Source organism: Melospiza melodia, chromosome 8 (assembly GCF_035770615.1).
Source record: "Melospiza melodia melodia isolate bMelMel2 chromosome 8, bMelMel2.pri, whole genome shotgun sequence".
NCBI lineage: Eukaryota > Metazoa > Chordata > Aves > Passeriformes > Passerellidae > Melospiza > Melospiza melodia.
The window spans coordinates 6,494,235-6,512,277 of record NC_086201.1 but is presented as its reverse complement, the minus strand read 5'-3'; the positions used below and the strand labels follow the sequence as shown (position 1 = coordinate 6,512,277).

At 40.4% G+C, this 18,043-nt stretch overlaps 1 protein-coding gene across 4 annotated transcripts in view; it reads left to right on the top strand.

Annotated features, from left to right (window-relative positions):
- The window catches only part of R3HDM1 (R3H domain containing 1), an 80,811-nt gene continuing 62,768 nt past the window's right edge, over window positions 1-18,043 (top strand). For all 4 annotated transcript variants that reach the window (XM_063161600.1, XM_063161599.1, XM_063161598.1 and 1 more), the window contains exon 1: window positions 1-120. The gene's annotated coding sequence lies outside the window, so the exon portion shown is untranslated. The remainder of the gene's footprint in view (window positions 121-18,043) is intronic.

Genomic DNA, 18,043 nt, shown 5'->3' with positions numbered 1-18,043 from the left:
GCAGCAGGAGGAACCCGAGCGGCGCTCGGCGCTGGGTTCGGCGCCTCTCGTGTGTGAGGAGCCGCCACCCGCCGGGCGCGGCGTCCCGGGAACGAGCCCGGGAAGGAGCGCTCCGCCCCGGTGAGGAGCCCGGGATGCCGCCGGGGAAGGCGCTCGGGCGGGCGGGGGTCGCAGTGCGCTGAGGGAGGAGGGGGGGCCGCGCCCGCAGTGCGCAGAGCGGGGGCAGCGCTGAGGGAGGGGGGGCGCGGCCGCGGGGCCGGGGGGTGCAGCCCGGCCGGGGGTCACGGTCCGGCAGGGCCAGCCCGGCCCTTCCCCTTCCCTAATATAGCCAGGGCTGGCCGGAGTGGGACGCAGGGCTCTTCGTCTATTATGTTTCCATTTTCTTCAAATTTCTGCCGCATGTTGGATAATTTTGTATGTGGGTATATCTACCATGTTGTAGTGTAAAGTGTAAGTAGACTTGAGAGCAAACTACGTCACGGCCTGGTTTTTACCATGTCTTTTAAAAACGTTTTAAAATGAGTTTTCAGCACCGAAGAAGGGTTTCACTTTATGGGGAAGATGGAACGAGGTAGAAAAAGTGAGGAATAGCTGTTTCTTATATGGGGTCTAAGAATTATTCAGGTTATTCACGTGAAGAGATTTGCACACATCCTACATGTTGATGGATTTGTGTGATGCCTATAGAAAGCTGGATTAGGAGGTGATGGAAAAAAAGCAAAAAGAGTGATGCACGCTGTGCTTAGGGTGCATTGCCGCATAGTACAGCCTGCCTTAGTGTTTGTTATCTTGGCGTGGATTTGCTAATAGTCTTTAAATTTAAATTTTGATGCTCCTTTCTCACTGACCTGAAACCGAAGAGATCTTGTGTGCCCAAAGCAGAATAGGGAACGTGTTGGGTTTTTTCTCTTGCAGTGTGTGACACTGGCCTTTTCCCACTGAGGTGTTAACCTGCAATTTTTAATGGGGTTGCCTTCTCATGTCTTGTCTTCCACAAGGAGTAATGTATTTGAGACATGCTCTTTGGCTGAATATTAAGCAGCAATTTTACAGGGCAGTATGTCTTGTGAATGTTAAATTAGGAATATTTATTTACTGTTGAAGTGAAAGGTAAAATAAAGTTCTGATTATTTTTCAAAATGTTTTTTTTTTTTTTTTTCAAACAAATTGCTATTCAGGAGAAAGAAATAGCAATGGAAACACATTTTTCTTGACAGTCTTCCATTGGCTGGGCATGCACCTGATGCTAAGCCTTTGTTTTGCAGTAAGTACTGTGATGTCAAGGGTTTCAGTATTTTGTAGAAATTAAGTGACTTATTGCTTCTCAATTTACCGAAGTCCCAATGGCAAAAATAATGTTAAGACTTGTGTCCATTCAATTCTTGGAAGATCAAAAATGTAGTACTTGTAACTGCACTTCTTGACCACTCTTTATTTTAGAAAACTGTAAATTGCTGTCAAGATCAGCTAGTACTTTTCTAGTGAGTAAAACCAGATTTGACTAAATATCAATAATTTTGAGGGGTGTGCAGGGTTAGGTTTGTCAGCAGTGCTCCAAGAATTATTTATTAAAGATTTGGGGAGGGTCAGCCACTACATCTGCTGCAGTGGTTGTCTGTATTTTAATTTTGTGTGTCTGTTAAGAGGAATAAAGGAAGAGTGGAGAGGACAGAGCAGAGTAGTAGAACCATTCTCATCTTAAACACAATTCTGCCTCTGCATTTTTTCTTCTACTAAACTTTTTTGGCTTTCATTTCTTCTCCTATTTCAGTATATTTGCCTTACAGCACAGTCTGTATTCTGTACTGCTTGGTGAAAGTCTGTCCGTGAGCAGCTTCCAACCAGCTGCGTGCTTTGGGTCCAGTGCTCCAGGCTCGGCTCTGGTACAACGCAAATCCCTGGCTTTGGGGTTTTTCCATTGAAACTCAGTTTGCTACAGTGGCCTCTGCTAATTCAACTTCATGTCTTTGTATCACCACTTTCACAAACCTACTTCTCCCCAGAGTTAATTTGACTGAGAGATGTAGCAACCGCATCTTTTTCAATACGTTTATGTGTTTAAAGTTTCAAGGTGCTCAGCTCCAGACCTTTAAAAGCAACTGCTACAGTTGCATTTTTTGGACACTTTAGGGAAAATCGGCCTTTTGACACCACGTTCTGTGAGTTGTAGGTAATGAAGCAACGTAAACTTTGAATTGGCTAAAATGTGGCAAACAGTCCATTTGATGAAAATCTTTTAAATATATTGACAGCATGGCTCAGATTCGGTGAGCTAGACGCCTATGCTCCAACTTTTCCTACCTGGATAAAAATACGAACCACCTCGGATGTCCTGGTTAGTTGAAGTGATTGGCGTCTGAAATTTTTCAGCGTGCTCGAATTCTTATTTCAGAGGTACGAGGGGAGTTAAGCAGTAGCCGGTGAACACGAGGTGCTGTGATTCATGGGTGTGACAGCTAAGGAGCTTTCCATAGCAGTGGGAGAATGTCTGTAATCCTGCCATCCCTGGGCTGCAGAGGTGTTGAGCCACTCAGGCTTTTAGTGGCATTTCCCCGTGTCCATCCCGCCCAGGAAAGGCCGTAGAAATGACCCAGGGGGGTTTGTTAAACGCTGCATTCCACGTGGAAAGACTCCTTTCCATTTCAGCCATGGAAAGAGGAGTCGTTGGCAGTGCAAGACCTGAATAATGAGGGCATTCACACCGGATTCTTTAGGCAAGGAGAGTCCATGTGAGTGCCTCAATGTGGTGATAGGCAGCATCTTTCATGGGAGCCCATTAAAGCTGGGGTGTTCTTGGTGTGCCCTCCTTGGCTTTTCTTGGAGGTATGGACGAATTTGCTGTATAACAATGTCAGGAGATTTTGGTGCTGGAAAGCTCTTTCTGGGAGATGGTAAGTGAGCAACAGATGATGATTAAATATTGCTGGGAAAATGGCACTTTGGGCCTGCCTATAATGTTATTTTGATTTCATAACTTGTTGAAGTATTTTAGAGGAAATAATGTCTGGAAACAGATTTCTGAAGGGCAGCAGCCTTAATTACAGAACAGCCTGCACTGCTACTCCTGTGCACAGGTTAGTCTCCTGCAGTTTAATGCATGTATTATGAGAATCCTGTCAATGTGTCATTTTTTGATATGCACTTCTCTCCAATCTATAGAATTATGTTTCCAAAAATATTGGTTATTGCATGTTCAGAACCAGATTGCTGAAGCAGTGTAGAGATGGCTGTGGGATGCTTATTCCAGGGTTTCTTTTCTCCTCCTTATCTTGGATCTCTGTGAGGAAATGGGGCATTACCTCTAAGCAGCCATTGCTTTCTGCATAAACATTTATATACTACATTGTTCCCCTGTCTTTTTTCATCTGCTGAGTTTTTGTTCTTTACTCTCCTTCCCAACATCAGCTCTTATTATTCTTTAATCTGTAACTTGAATTTGTGTATAAAATGGAATTCTGTCCCTTATTTAGCACTCTTAACTTTTCTGCCCCCTCCTCAGGTTTGTTAGCAAGTGTGTACTGCCGTGTATGAAGGATCTTTGTCCAGTAGAGTATAGAATTGTCTGAAGCTTGTCAGGACAAATGCCATAAATATCTTTAAAGCTGTGACTACATAGCATAGCAGAGTTGCTCCTTCTTTTTGGAAGTATAGTTTTGGGTAGCTTTCATCTCTGAGTCAAAAAATAATCTCTAAAATACATAAAGATAAAATATACCATTGCTGGATTTGGTTTAGCAAAAATCCAGTCCTGAGTTTTGTACTTTTCTGGAACATGTTCTGTATAATTGGTTAGCACTTAACCTGCCACAGTCGTTGAGAGAATTGTTCTCAGCCAAGTGAGGTGTGATACTTTGCTGTAGGTATCCAACTAAAGCATTTTAATTTATGTTAAGTGAAGCAAGACATAAATAGATGCAGTACCTGCTGCTGTGAAAGAGGCCATGGTGGTGCCATATCCTTGGCTTTTTGTTCCTGCCCTCTGCCACCTCCTCTGCTCTGCTGAATGAACTGGTACTGGGAGCACTTCCTGCACTGCTAGCTGTGTAAGATGTAGGTTTCTTATTCTATCAAATTGAAGCATCCACTGGGAGACTTGGAGGAGCAGTTTTACTGGCAGATGGAGGAAATGGTGACTGGAAGTGAGATCAGTGACTTCTTTAGTGCAGCTGAGTCTGGAAGAGGCTGTTGGTGTGCAGCTGGTGAGTGAAGTTCACACTAATTCAAGTGCTCTGCCAGCAGCAGATTGAGGAGTGTGCTCACAGTCCTTTCTCCTGTCACAGCTTTGGGCAGCACAACCTCCTGCTGGTGCTGAGGAGCTGGGAGCTGCTGCATCATTGACCAGTGCTGGATCCACAGACAGATTTCCATCTGTTTTCATGTTCTAAGTCAGCTGGGAAGAATTTGGTGTTCTTGTGGAGATACAGCAGGAGTTTTGAGAGGCATTGGAAAATTGCTGGCTTAGATCAAATGCTGAGTTTTTGTACCCTAATGAGGCAGTAGCAAAATGAGTAAATCAGTTCGTGGAGAATTCCTGTCCATGTTATCACAGCATGATTTGAAGCATTTCAACAGAAGGTACAGAAAAAAGCCTTTTTCCTTTAAAGCATTGTTAATCCCTCAGTCTTTTGGATGAAGAGCTCCATTTCAGGTTCAGTGTGCTCTGTAGGTGTTTAAAAAGAGCACAACTTGCTGCTAGGATTAGAATCCTTTTCTCCCTTTCTTTTGTAATCCACTCCATCTATTCCATAGCTTAAAGCAAGAGCTGAGCCTTCACCAGTTTGAGTCTCCCCTCAGATTGGTTAGCAGAGTCACACACACTGGCAGTACTCAGACTCACAATAAAACCTGCTTGGCCTTTTTCAGCTCATGGCTCCTTGTCCTTCTTCCACTTGGGAAGTCAGACTATTTCCGAACAAGAACTTCTGCCTAATGGTTTCTGAGGGAAAACCAAGGGAAACTGAATTATTTTCTTGTTTTAGTGGTCATTGCATATGTTTTAGTGGCAGAAATTGGTAAAATGACAATTAGATACTCAAAGTATCCACTGATATTGTTTTTACTACTAGAATTGACTGTAATGAGTCCTTAATTATTACTTGTAATGCAGATGACACGTTATTAGTCTCTTAGTTTAGGTGTTGTGGTTTCTTCTTTGTTTCAAGCACATCAAAGTGATCTTTTCTGCATTTTCATTGCACTTAATCTCTAAAAAGGCTTCTAGCTGCTAGTTTGGTAGCACACTGCATTATTTTCATGGAAAAATAAACTGCTCTTTCCAGGGTTTAAAGCTGTAGCACAAAGCAGTGCCAGTAGTGCTCTGAGATGTCATCCCTGAGGTGTGGATTGGAGGAGGGAAAGGACTCCCAGTGCTTGGAAAGCTGTTCAGTGATTTTATGGAAGCTGCTGCAGTCTGGTTAGACTTGTGGGCTAACAAAAGGATATGAATCTTCCACACAAACTGTTGTGTTAACTTATAAAAATGTTATGATGTTCATCCTAATACTTCATGTGGGGATGTTTTGTACTGCTCTAGTTTCAAATATTGGCTTCTGGAGAGGAACACTTGTTTTTATGTGAACATTCCTGTTGCTGGGAGAAGGAACTGAGTCCAGACTGAGCTTTCAAGTAATGAATTAAATACAGAAGAATAAATCATACCATGTTCTGAGGAAGATTTCTGAGCTTCAAATGGTACTATTAGACTAAATTCTTAAAGCAGTAATATGAAAAGAATAAATGGTGTTACTGGGCTAACTCAGTTCATGCAATGTGTGATATTCCAACAGTTGGCTGTTCATCATTGACCATGATGACATGCCATTAATTGCTACATAACCTTGTGTTTCCTGACACTGCAAAGTTTGATCTGAAAAGCACAAAGAGCAGTAGTCCTTATTAAGATCTGCATATAGAAATTGTAGTGGAAGCTGTCCCAACTCAGAACACCATCAGCTTTTTTATCTGGCCTTTTCTCTTGAAATATTAGACAGTGTTAAAAACTGGGTTTGTGTCTGTCTTCCTTGGTCCATAGCAGTGTGAAAGCTTAAAATTGTAACATTCCATAAAGATCAAGAATTATAGATGTGTAAATATTCTTTCAGTAACTCTTTTTCTTGTCCTCTTTTCCAGTATGAAATGTAGATTACTTTTAAGTCAGGGAATAATTGGGGATGGGAAACCTTGAAGGTTTTTCAGCTCTGGTCAGGCAATGGTTTAGATCAGTGGTGATGATTCTAAAGTGTGTGGCTCGACATCACAGGGCTCTGCTGGGGTTCTTTGTTGTCCCTCTGAATGTTTGGTGTGTGCATGCTGCAGAAGGGCAGCAGAGTGTCCTGCAGCCCTGTCACACCTGCCCAGCCTGGGCTGTGTGTGATCAACTGACTGCTCTTGATATGAACAGTGGGAAAGTCCTGGTGCATGACGTGGGCAGGCTCAGCTCTAATCCTGCTCATAACTTATTAACCTTGGGACTCTGCTGTTTGCAGAATCAGGACTTGCTTTCTGTGTCATTATTTTATTCATGTCTGCAGTTACCTCCTTGTAGTGGTGACTCTAAAACTCCTGAAAGATGTTTGACATCCATAGCTTAGATGCAGGCATGGCTTCTATAAGTAACATGGGTTCTCACATGTGTTTGATGTTATGAGACAGACTCCCATATAAAACATAAAATTGACTGTAAATTATTCTTTAGAATCTTTGGAAATAAAGTACTAGTAAGTGGACTTTTTCCAGATCCTTTCAATCTTAAGGAAAAATTCTTTATCCTAAGAAGGCTTCTTAACAGGATTCTGAAAGTAAAGTCTGATTAAAAACTATTCCAGTTGTTTGCCACTGAATCTCAGCCACTCAGGTACCTTGGTGTTAAATAGCAGTAATTATCAGTAAAATAATGGAATGTTTGTGGGAAGGATGCAGCTCATTGCATTGTGCACTGCTTGAATGTGCCTGAGGGCTGAAAGGACACACTCTGGGTCATTCAGTCCAGTCCCTTCTTCTTACAGGAAATAATGCTTTTATAACTGTGGCAAACTTTATTTCATGTTAATTAAATTGCTGGCTATCTTCTTGCATGCTGAACAGCAGTTGTAAAATCTGGTTGTGATATCTAGTGGCCTCCAGCTTTGCTGACTGTGGAAAGCTTACAGACACATGGGTTTGTGGTAAAGTTTTTCTCTAGATTAAGTAGCTCTTCTATCTATCTGTTATCTGCTGCAGCCACATGAAATTAAGTTTTCCATACAAGTTTTTATCAGGGCAAATACCATTTTCCATATAAGGAAATGATAAAGAATGGCATTTCTGTAGCTTTTCTGAGAATAAATTGAATGGTAGTTACATCTTTAAAATTTGAATTTTCTTAATCTTTATTGTCTCTGCTTTATCAGTTTCCTCTGTAATACTACATGTAATTTAAATAGATTAGGCCTCCTGCATTTATTTTTCCTAGGAGCTATTACTTTATTAAATGGAGCTGTTTGGCACAATCTCTGCTACAATGTTTTTCTGTCAACTCATTTTCCATTGACTTTGGTGCCTTTAATTCATTCTTTCCTTTAAAACTTGTTTAGAAGCCAGGCATAGTTATTTTTTCCTCATATTTAGTTCAGTGCTTTTTTTCCAATGCCAAATGATACCATCATGTATTTGGTGCTGTTGAGAAAAATCTCTTCTTTGGGACTGGTGATCTGATGAGAGGCATCTCATTTTCTGTAGTTAGTGGGTATGGTGTCTCCAGCACTTACTTTCTGAATCTTATTTTTCCTTTGAATGTTCTCTTTCCAATTCGGTTTCAGATGTGCTGTAGTGGGTTTTTGGTGTACTTGTACTTTTTCTGTTTGTATGGATAATGAATCTTTTGTTAGAAAGTTCTGACTCAGGGTGGAACTTGTTTCTGACTTCCAAGGCTTACCTTTTGGTTGGTCAGTATATTTCGGAGTGGATTTTATTTTTGGTTTTGTTTATGTCTGTTTTTGAGTTTTGTTTGGTTGTTTTGGGGTTTTTTTTTCCTTCCTCTGCATTTATTCTTCCAGCTAAATTTGTGGTTATTCATATTAAAGGTCTTTCTTCCCTTCCCAGCTTCTTTTCCCTGTGCCTTAGGGAGAGCAAGTCCCATAGGTAATTTTCAGATGATTCTTTACACACATAATGTTGTTAAATACTACATAATATACATTAAAACATGTCAATGAATTCTAACAGAACTGTGTGTTGTGTATCTTTATAAGGAAATGATCTGTCAAGGACTGCCTGATTATCCTCAATCCCTGGATTGTTGGAGCCTAAGACTATGTCAAAGTCCCTGTCCTGAATTGCCTGTAAAGCAAAGCCTTTTGGTCAGAGAAATGCAGGAATCTAATAATTATTAATAGATACTCTAGTAATAATTAATAATCCTTTGCTTAAATATTCTGACTACATGAATAAGATTCTTTGGGATGTTATTCAGTAGTTGAGCAGTGTTAAAATGGCTCTCTCTTGAAACCTTCTCCCTTCCTTACCCCATCTTTGGTCCCACAGAGAATGGCTGTGGCCCTTCTGGTCTGCTCAACCTTCCAGAGTGTGCTAGGCAAAGCATAATACAAATGTGAAAAATCTGACCTTCAGAAAGATTTTCTTTCCTGTCTTTTTAAGCTTTCAAAACCCCTCTGCTCCCAGAACTGGGTGTTAGTGCCTGTGTCCAGCTTGGGAACAGTGTATTTGGAATTTGTATTTTGATGGTGAGTATTTTTCTCCTGTCTCCTTCTTGGACATGTAACCTTTGAAGTATTCTTGAAGAAAACAATGGTGCTTATTTTTTAATTTCCTCATGCCTTTATACTTGTCCAAAAAAAACAGCTTTCAAGAAAATTTCTCAAAGAAATTTGCTAAGTTGTAATGTACTGTATTAATTTCTCATCTAAATTCTGAGTTAGAAAATTCCTTCAGAATATAAACTTAGTAGTGGCAGTACTAGTCCTATGTTTATACTATTTTTAATAAAAAAAATTCCATCATACTGTAAAGCAGATCTTCATTAAGTTAGGTTTCTTTCCCCTGTCCCCTCTAAGGAGAGATGCAGTGTTTGGTTCAGGTAAGTTTCTTGTTTCAGTGGCCATGCCATGAGAAAGGAGCCTGTCCTGACAAAATGTGGCACTCAGTGTAAATGCCAGCATTGCTTCTTGCTGCCCACCCTGCTGGCTGCTTAGATGAGATGTCTTTGCAAGGCATGAGTGCCATGGTGGCACCATGTGGTGCTGCCTGCTTTTCTCAGTCGGGGAAAGGAGGAATCACTTCTCTGTCTCCCTTTTGCCTGGGTCCAGGCAATCAGGCTGCTGATCTGATGATGATGATGATGTATTTTCAGAAGTGTTCATAAGGACGTAACAAGATGCTCATTTTATTATACTTTGCCTTGCTGCCAGGATCCTCAGTTTTGAGATCTAAGATGATGCTGAAGCAGCTGTTCCATGAGGCATCACATTAGTGAGGCAATTGTGTTCTTACCTCCCCCTGACCACAAAGTGGAGCAGAGGAATTTGCAGGATTCAGCTGCAGTGCAGGGAGCTGCTCAGCACTGGCTGTTAAACCTGTTAGAACAAAGCTGCTGGGGGGGACAGAAGCTCCTTTATAAACAATGCAGGGACCAGCTGTAAGAATCCAGTACTTTCATCTTCTGTGAGTTCAGCTGCCTCCACTGCACATTCTGCTGGAATTGCTTCAGCTGTAGCCTCATTCAAGAAGCCTTTGCTGGTACAGCTTGACCAGGTGTCATACAGTGAGATTTCACTGGATGAACTTAGTGTAAAGCCTTGTTCTAGGTGTCTGTGGGATGTCCAGGTCTGGCACACAATTTAACATGTGACTTGCTGTCACATGATGACAGCACAATTTAACATGTGACTTGTTCCAGGCCTTGTCCTCACTTCAGAAAATGAGATAAACTGAAACAATCTCATGCAGTACATAACAGAATCATGGAATCATTTAGGTTGGAAAAGACCTCTAAGATCATAGAGTCCAACCCTTCCCTCAGCACTGCCAAGCACACCACTAAACCATGGCCTCAGGTGCCACATCTCCCTGCAGAGATGGTGACTCTGCCACTTCCCCAGGCAGCCTGTTCCATGCTTGACACTTCCCATGAAGAGATTTTTCCTAATATCCATCCTAAACCTGCCTGGACTGGTGCTCCAGACCCTTCCCAGCTCTGCTCCTTCTCTGGGCACACACCCATACCTCAGTGTCTTTCTCATGAGGGCCTTCATGGAGAATTGAGAGTATTAATCAAAATGATATCAACTGATTAGGTTATCCATATTTTACTGTGTTTAGGAAGTTTTTCTGGTAATGTCAGCTGCTTGTCAAAGAGCTCTGTAGTTTATTATGTCTATGTATATATGAACATGTATATATGAGCATTCATATACAGTTGTCTTGTGGCATGTGAATTTATATCTCAATACACAGACTCTGTTAATCTCTGAAAACTGGGAACTTACCTGAAAATAACTACAAATCTTACTGGTTTTTTGATATTTAAAACAGAGATCTGTGACAAAAAGCCCCAAAGGCAGACCAGGTTTGTGATTTTTGTGTATATGACAGTGTCTCAGGGAACTCACAGGGAGAAACAGTTCAGTCTTAGAGTATGTGAAAATGGTTATTTTCTGTCATTCAGTAAAAGAATAATGTTACAGCTGGCCTTGTCCAGATACCCAAACCTTTGCTGACCAACTAATCAGAAAATTTGAAATCCAAGTGATGGAATTTGTTAGTAGTGGTTAATAATATAATGACTTAGCAGAGTTGGAAGTTTTAAATTAACAAAAATTTTGCCAAATCTTGCTGCCATTGCTTTTCAAGTGATAGACTCTAGACTGCCCATTAGGCTTCCTTCCATGACATTTTACATCTGGCAAAACTCCTGCTGTGGATGGGCATGATGGATAAAGCATTTCCAGTTCTCTTCTGTTAGTCTGGTCCTAACTTCATAATTGCCAAGATTTGCTCCTGTCCCTCTGGAATTATTGAATCTGTACAAGGAGAATCTTGGGTAGAAAGTTAGATTTAGTTTTGAAGTAAAAAATCTACTTTTTAAAATTGTGTATTTTCTGCAAAATAACTGCTTTTGCTTCTTTATGCCAGAGGTGTGAGACTAGTGATCTTGCCTTACATAGCATGTTAAAGCAAAAAAGAGATGCATATCTAGAACTTTAATAAATATTCTAGACAAGTATATATTGTATTTGTGGTGCTGGAATAAGGCTACTGCTTTTCAAAATCTCACTATTCTGGATTACATATAAATAATTCAGTCAGGAATCGAAGATCTTTGTATATTGCCACCTGCTCATTATTCAGAAATTCTTGTTACAGTCTGCTGTTGCCCTAGCAACATTCTGAAAATTAGTGTTGCATCTATGAAAAAGCTTTTGTTTATCTAGCAAAGCCCACTAGCCAATCTGTATTATTGCATGCTGCAGCTCAAGTGATGACTCCAGGCCCCAGCCCTAACTGTGTAAAAAATAATTCTTTCCTTTTATGTAACATTAATTGAAAATTATTGTCTTAAATTTTTTTTCCTACCTAGTCATAGATAATTAAACATGATGCTAGTTTTGTTTAAAGTCCCTTTAGGGTCTGATGATGCCATTGTGTCCTCTGAGTGGAGATGCTTGACTGTAGAGATATGCAAGAAAGTCAAACAAATCCCATGTTGACTCCTGGTGTTCTTAGGAGCTCCCCCTCTCTCTCCTCCCATCTCTCTCCTTGCCCTCCTTTCTCCTACCCCCTGTTGAATTTACATTAAAAGTCAGATCTTGTTTAACCTTAAGCACTTTTGGATTTAAAAAGATTTTGCTGATGAATTTGACATTAGCCAAGTTTGGGGCAGGAGTAAGGGTGGTGTTAACAAAGTCCTTGAAAGTGTCAATGCCACAGCTAACACGAGTTTCAACTGCAGCACTCACTGCTTTGAGTTGAACATGTTTATCTCAGAAGATTTACTTTTAGAACAAAACTGAGGAGGAAGACTGATAAGCCAGATCTTGTTTTTCCCAGAGACAAAAATGAGTTGAAAACCAACATTACAAATCCTGCTCCTCCCAAATGCCCTGTGTTGTCATGAAGCAAGGGAAGAGCTCCCCTCTGCCCTGTGTGTTCAGATCTGCTGGGCAGCCAAGCCTGCAGCTCCTGTCAGTCCCTCTGTGGGTGGAAGCTGAGACATGCCTGCTCTGAGGAAATCTGCCTTACCTCTTGTCCCACTTCACCTGGTGATTTTCAGATTCACAGTTCCAGAGGAGAATAAAGACTTCTGGTAAATTGACGAGCTCTAGTCCAACTTCATTTGAAAAATATGGATTTGTTGAGACTCTCACATCTCCCTTGTTTAAACCAGTGTTCTTTAGTCTTTTGCCTCTGAGGTGCTTAAGGATTGGAAGTGAAATGTGGGATTACAACTGAATTGCTCACTGTGATTTCAGCTGAAGTCTCCTCTTGCCTTGCTTTTAGGCACCTGGCACTGAAGCCCTGTTCCCATGCTCTAATTGTTTAGAATTTTTGGGATGATAACACAAGTTGTGCTACCCAAACATGGAATTTTGTAAACATGAGTGAAGTCTTATTGTTTGGGTTTTTGTTATTCCGGGGGTAGACTTTAATTTTGGGAACTTGTATTTCTGCTGTCCCTTTGCAGAAAACAGCCCTGGTTTAGTGTAAACAGGTTCTTACAGTTCTCTATTCTCATTTTTGTGTTCACAAAGCTACTGGCCATTTTTTGCTGGAATAGACAAACCCTTTGTTTTCTTGGTTGCTTGATAGTGTCTGTACCAAAAAGTACTGTTCACACCCCCTCAGCCTTCCCATCCCCTGTTGCATGTGACAGATTTTCTTATGGGGAAAAAAAATATTGGGAAAAAAATCAGAAAAAATAGATCCAGTGAAATAACACAAGTTTGTTCTGACTGTTGGTTCTAAGGCAGATCTGTGGTTTTAAAGAATTCCTGTTCAGCATGTGGCACCTACATATGCCTGGCCTGTGGTGTCAGTCCAGTTATGGGGTCACTTATGCAGAAGTTTTTCATGGATATTATTTTGTGTTCAAACTGTTGCTTTTTCATTAAAAAACCGAAGCATAATGAACCTCTTGGGTGAGAGCATATTACAGCTTTTGCTTTCAGACAGTGAGGATGACCTTAAACTCCAACCTCTGAGTAGCTTAATTTTCTGCTTATCTAATGCCTGGCATTTAGATGAGACTGTATCAAACAGAACAAAATTCTGTCTGCAACAGTCAGAATTTAAACTGCAGTTCAGGAAAAAGTTAACATCAAGATATTAATGCAAAACTGGACATGATGTGTTCATTAGGTGTGCATGAATTTTTCATCTTGAGACTAAACTTACAATCACCTAATTTTCTTTAAATTTTGTTCACAACAAAGTAAGATTGTGGTGAAAATGGGAAGGTTCTTGAAAGGGTTACACGCCCAGTTTTTAGATGTCAGAGTGAATGAAAATAGTAGTAGGAGCAACTGGAGGTGGAAGGACAGAAATTGCATTGATAAAGCATGTGACAAAGCCAAGTAAGTGATCTTTAGTCTTTGTAATATATTCACTCCTTGGTTTAGCATGAGCCATCACTCACTTGTTTGCTTTAACTGCAGAAGCAATACTTTGGTTTTCATTTATTAAGCAGCAATGTTTTCTGTAGATGTCAGAAATCAGTCTGTGGCTGAATACAATCTCAGTGGTTCTTATTTCACATTATGGAGATAGGCCAGAGCTTCTACTGGTAACATTTTTTCCCCTTTCTTGTGAAACACATTTATCTAGCACACAGAAAATTAGAAGTACAGGTTTTTGAAATGTGTGCTAATGTGCTTTCCAGAGGGAAATAAGATACTTGGTAGCTTGGGGGTTGTTTTTTGCTTCACTAAGCATTAATTTAAGGACTGTAGTGAAAGGAATCAATGGCTACCTCAATACTCTAGGATCATCTTTTACTAGAATTTGCTTTTTCCTAAGTTGTTCTCACTCCTTGACTAAGCAGGAGATAAGAGTTGCCTTGTTCAAGAGGTGAAGAATTGGACAGAATATCTCTTTTGGCTTCTGTAACTGGTCCCAAAAACATCCCTCCCACATTTTTTGGGAACTTTGGGAGATGCCAGGTTTGATTGGTGGTTTTTTCCATTTCAAAGTCTGGTCATGGGAATGTTACTCCTATTTAATTACTTAGAACTTTTTACTCCAGCAAACACCAAAAGTTTACTTATACTCTGAAATACATGGATATTTTTCTATAATGAGTACTTGTAGAGAGATCTTTAATATTGAATTGAAGCCTTGAGATATTTTTTTCAGCTTGCTTTTGTACTGCTCCTCTAGAATTTTTAATTAACAGTAAGTTAATCTTTGACCAGCAATCAGCCCTACAAACAGGCTCACCAGACAGACACTTGCTCATTTGGCATCCATTGTCCAGAATGTATTTGAAAATTAATTTCATTTATTCTTGAAGACTAGCTGTGCACAGTCAGTGTTTGAGGATTGTTTATATTTCAGGCTTTAGCTTAAAATCTCCTGCATTTAGGCTTGGACCAGACCATGGCTAAATGGTGACTGATATCTAAACAGAAATTCATTAATACTTGTAAGAGTGAGGGTTTATTTTATGTCTTAGGAGAACAATGAAACCACCAGAGAAAGATATTTATTTCAGCTTCATCACTGTGCTGTCTGAACTGGGCTTATGGTGCAAAGGAATGAAATTGCAGTGCTTGTTTCTGCTTTCTTGGAAATGAGAGGTTTTTATAGGGACATGACATGAACTAAATAAGAATAGACCTTCATGACCATTCTGGACTCAGACAATTTCTCTTAGAGTAGACATAAATATTTCTGTCCCATCAATTGTTAAAGAGTTACTAGCAGAGGAACTGTTCAGAAGAGACAAATCAGTCAAGTGCATGGAGCTTGGAGCAGTCAGAATATGGCTTCACATGATGCTGCTGTTAAGCTCATGTGGATGGGACAAACTCTGTAAATGTCTCCCTTTCTCACATAATGAGAAAAGCTGTTCTCTTTCCTTTAGATTTATAGATAAATTTCATTTTGGAATTGGGATGAGTAGTTGAAATATCCCATTCTAGTATTTTTCAAGTGTCTCAAACTTTTTCTTAAATATCTTCTGGTTGGTCCAGGGGCTTGCTTTTTTTATCTTGTTCTTTAAAAATCTTCAAAGAACTAATTTTCATTCTTCTAAATGGAAAGGCTGTTGTTAGTCAGAACATTTCAGTGTGTGTGTCCTTCTCCAGGAGTTTGTGTCCTGCCTTTTCAGTCCTGTAAGTCTTGCTGGGATTTGTTTTGGAGTAAAGGGGCCCTTGGATATTGCAGAGCCAGGAACATCTTCCTGAGTGTATCCTATGTAGCAGAGCCTTTTTCTCAATTGGGATTTCTGTCTCTGTATTCCTTTTGAAGTTTTAAAGAAAATTTCATTCAGGACAGTCCAGTCTTTTCTACTCTGAATCAGGCACTGGTTTGCAGACAATTGATGGTGCACTTTTGCCTCTTACTGAATTGTGTAAGTTTGTTATGAGATTAAAAAAAAGAAAGATTCATTTTAATCCCTTACATACTGCAGTTTTAAGTACAGCTATGACAAAGGGTATTGTTTGTCAGGAAAATGGCTTTGAAGAGGTGGTGTTGCATATCTTCACTTTTTTTTCTTTGGTCTAGAATTCTTCCTCCTTTGGCAAGCATCTGGTTGCTTTCCAGACTGATTTTCTTTTATCTCTTGAATACTTGGCTTGTATATTTGATTTGTGCTATGGCTTTGAAATTTAAATTGAATTTGAACTTTTTATTTGCTCATCTGTTTTTGAGCTTATGATGCCTATTCTGTTAGATGATATTTCAGCAAATGTAATTGTGTGTGTTTGATAAGAGATACAATTTACATGTTTTGAGTTAACTTAGTCAGCCAAGTCAGGGTTGCAATTGTAAATCAGCCCTCAGTGCTCCAACTCCTCTTTGCTATAAAGAAGGCTATAAGTTTTTTCTGCTCTTAAGCATATTAATTATGTATCTGGACTGATTTAAGGGAGAAATTACAGCATTATTTTTATGATATTTCATTCCAATTGTTTTCCTGTTTCACATATGTTAGCATGTTGTGTCTGTGTTCATTTGCACGTGGCACAATCTTTGTACACAGGCAGCCATGGAGCTGAGCACACATCACTGGGTGTTTGTAGAGTCCATGTCTGATACAGGCACATTCAGGTCATGAGTGCTATTCCAGTTTTTAATCCATCACTTAGAGCAGAGCAGCACATGTGTGTAGGGCATAAAAAGGTTTTGCTCATGAGAAAGCAAACCCAGACCAGTCTCTCCTCTCTTTTAGGATGTGTCTCCAGGACAGGAGTTACAGAAACCCCAACTCTTCATAATGTGTGGGTGTGTGAGTTTTAGAAAAATGAACAACAATGTTCCTAGAGGCAGTGCAGAGTATAACAATAGGACATTGCTCAGGTTTCTCTCCATTGGGTACTACTTTATTTCCTGTTTGAGGCTAGCTGCATCTTGATGCTGATCCTCCTGATTATAAAAGCTCTCCTAGGTGTTCTGCTGTGGTGAATGTGAATACCAAATCTGATTATAACACTAGCCAGACATGCACAGCAGACACATTTTCCTAGTGTTGTGTGAGGAGACTGCTTAAAAGATTATTCTGACATTAATGTAATCTGTATAATGTGTTCAGAAACTGAAAACTATTCTCTTTGGCAGCATTCAGAGTGTGGAGTGTGCAGTAAATGGCTTGTGCACATAGGTGATCACCTCTTTGGAATTCATTTTACAATTAGGAAAATAAAAGTAATTTTCTTGTCTAGCATCCTGCTGAGGAAGCCTTTTTCATGGGAAGTAATGCTCCCATTACAGACCAGCTGGAACCTATGTAAAAATAGCAAGGGCCTCCCAGAATTATCCCTTTTGTGTGTATTTTCCTCAAGTTTGGGATGGGATCTCAGGGATGGTCCCACGATGAGTGGGGAGGGAACTGGTGTGTAGGGGAGGGGCAGAGTCAGCAGTGACACTGAGCTCAGTGCACAGGAGAAAAGCAGGGATTCCAACAACTGCTGTCTTCAGCTAAATCAGAAAGATTGGCTTCCCCCACCCCCATGTGATGGTGCTGCTCAAGGACACAGGCAGGATGTGTGGAGTGTGTGACACTGCCATGTGTGAGCAGAGAGAGGGGAGGCTTTCAAGATGGAGCACAGAGAGAGGTGGCACAAGAGGGGAATAGCAAGCATGGAAAGATTAAGATCTTTTGCAAACTGCAGCACTCTCAATATCAAATTCTTATATATGATATATATTTTTTATTTATTTATTTATAAAAATCTATTTTAGTACTGAGACTGCTGCAGTCTGTGACAGGTCTACATCTTTCCATGGTTGATTTAGATTTTTTATTTCCTGTGTTTGTTACATTGTAGAAATGAGTCTGTCTATATATATATATGTATAGTTTTTTAATCTTGTCACTGAAATATACAGGATACTGATCTCCTGTTTGGCAGGGATTGCAGCCTCCCAAGCTTGCAGCTCCTCTGTCTGGAGCCTGCAGATTAAAAACCCTGCCCCATTCTCCTTGCAGCCTGGCTTGGTGTGCAGGGTCCCTGGCAGAGGTCTCTGGGGAGCCCAGCACGGGGATTATGGTTATCAGTGTGCAGCAGGGCTGCTGAGCACGGGTGATGCTGCAGCTGCAGGGACAGAGCTGTCTCACAAGCAGCAAAGCTGCTCACTGCTGCTCTGGGCACTGCTTGTGCAAGTATGATCATTGTCATAGAACTGGCTTTTTTCTATCCCTCTGTTTTAGAGGACGTTTTTCTTCCATATTTGGGTTCTGATAGTGGGTATGTGCCAGTCCAGAAAATTATCATAGCATTCATTCTGCCAGTGACAAGTGTGTTTATCTGGCACTGAGGAATAACTTACTGATGACTTTTGGTGTTGTGTTCACGGTGCCAAAGTGAAGAAATAAAGCTGTCTAGAGAGG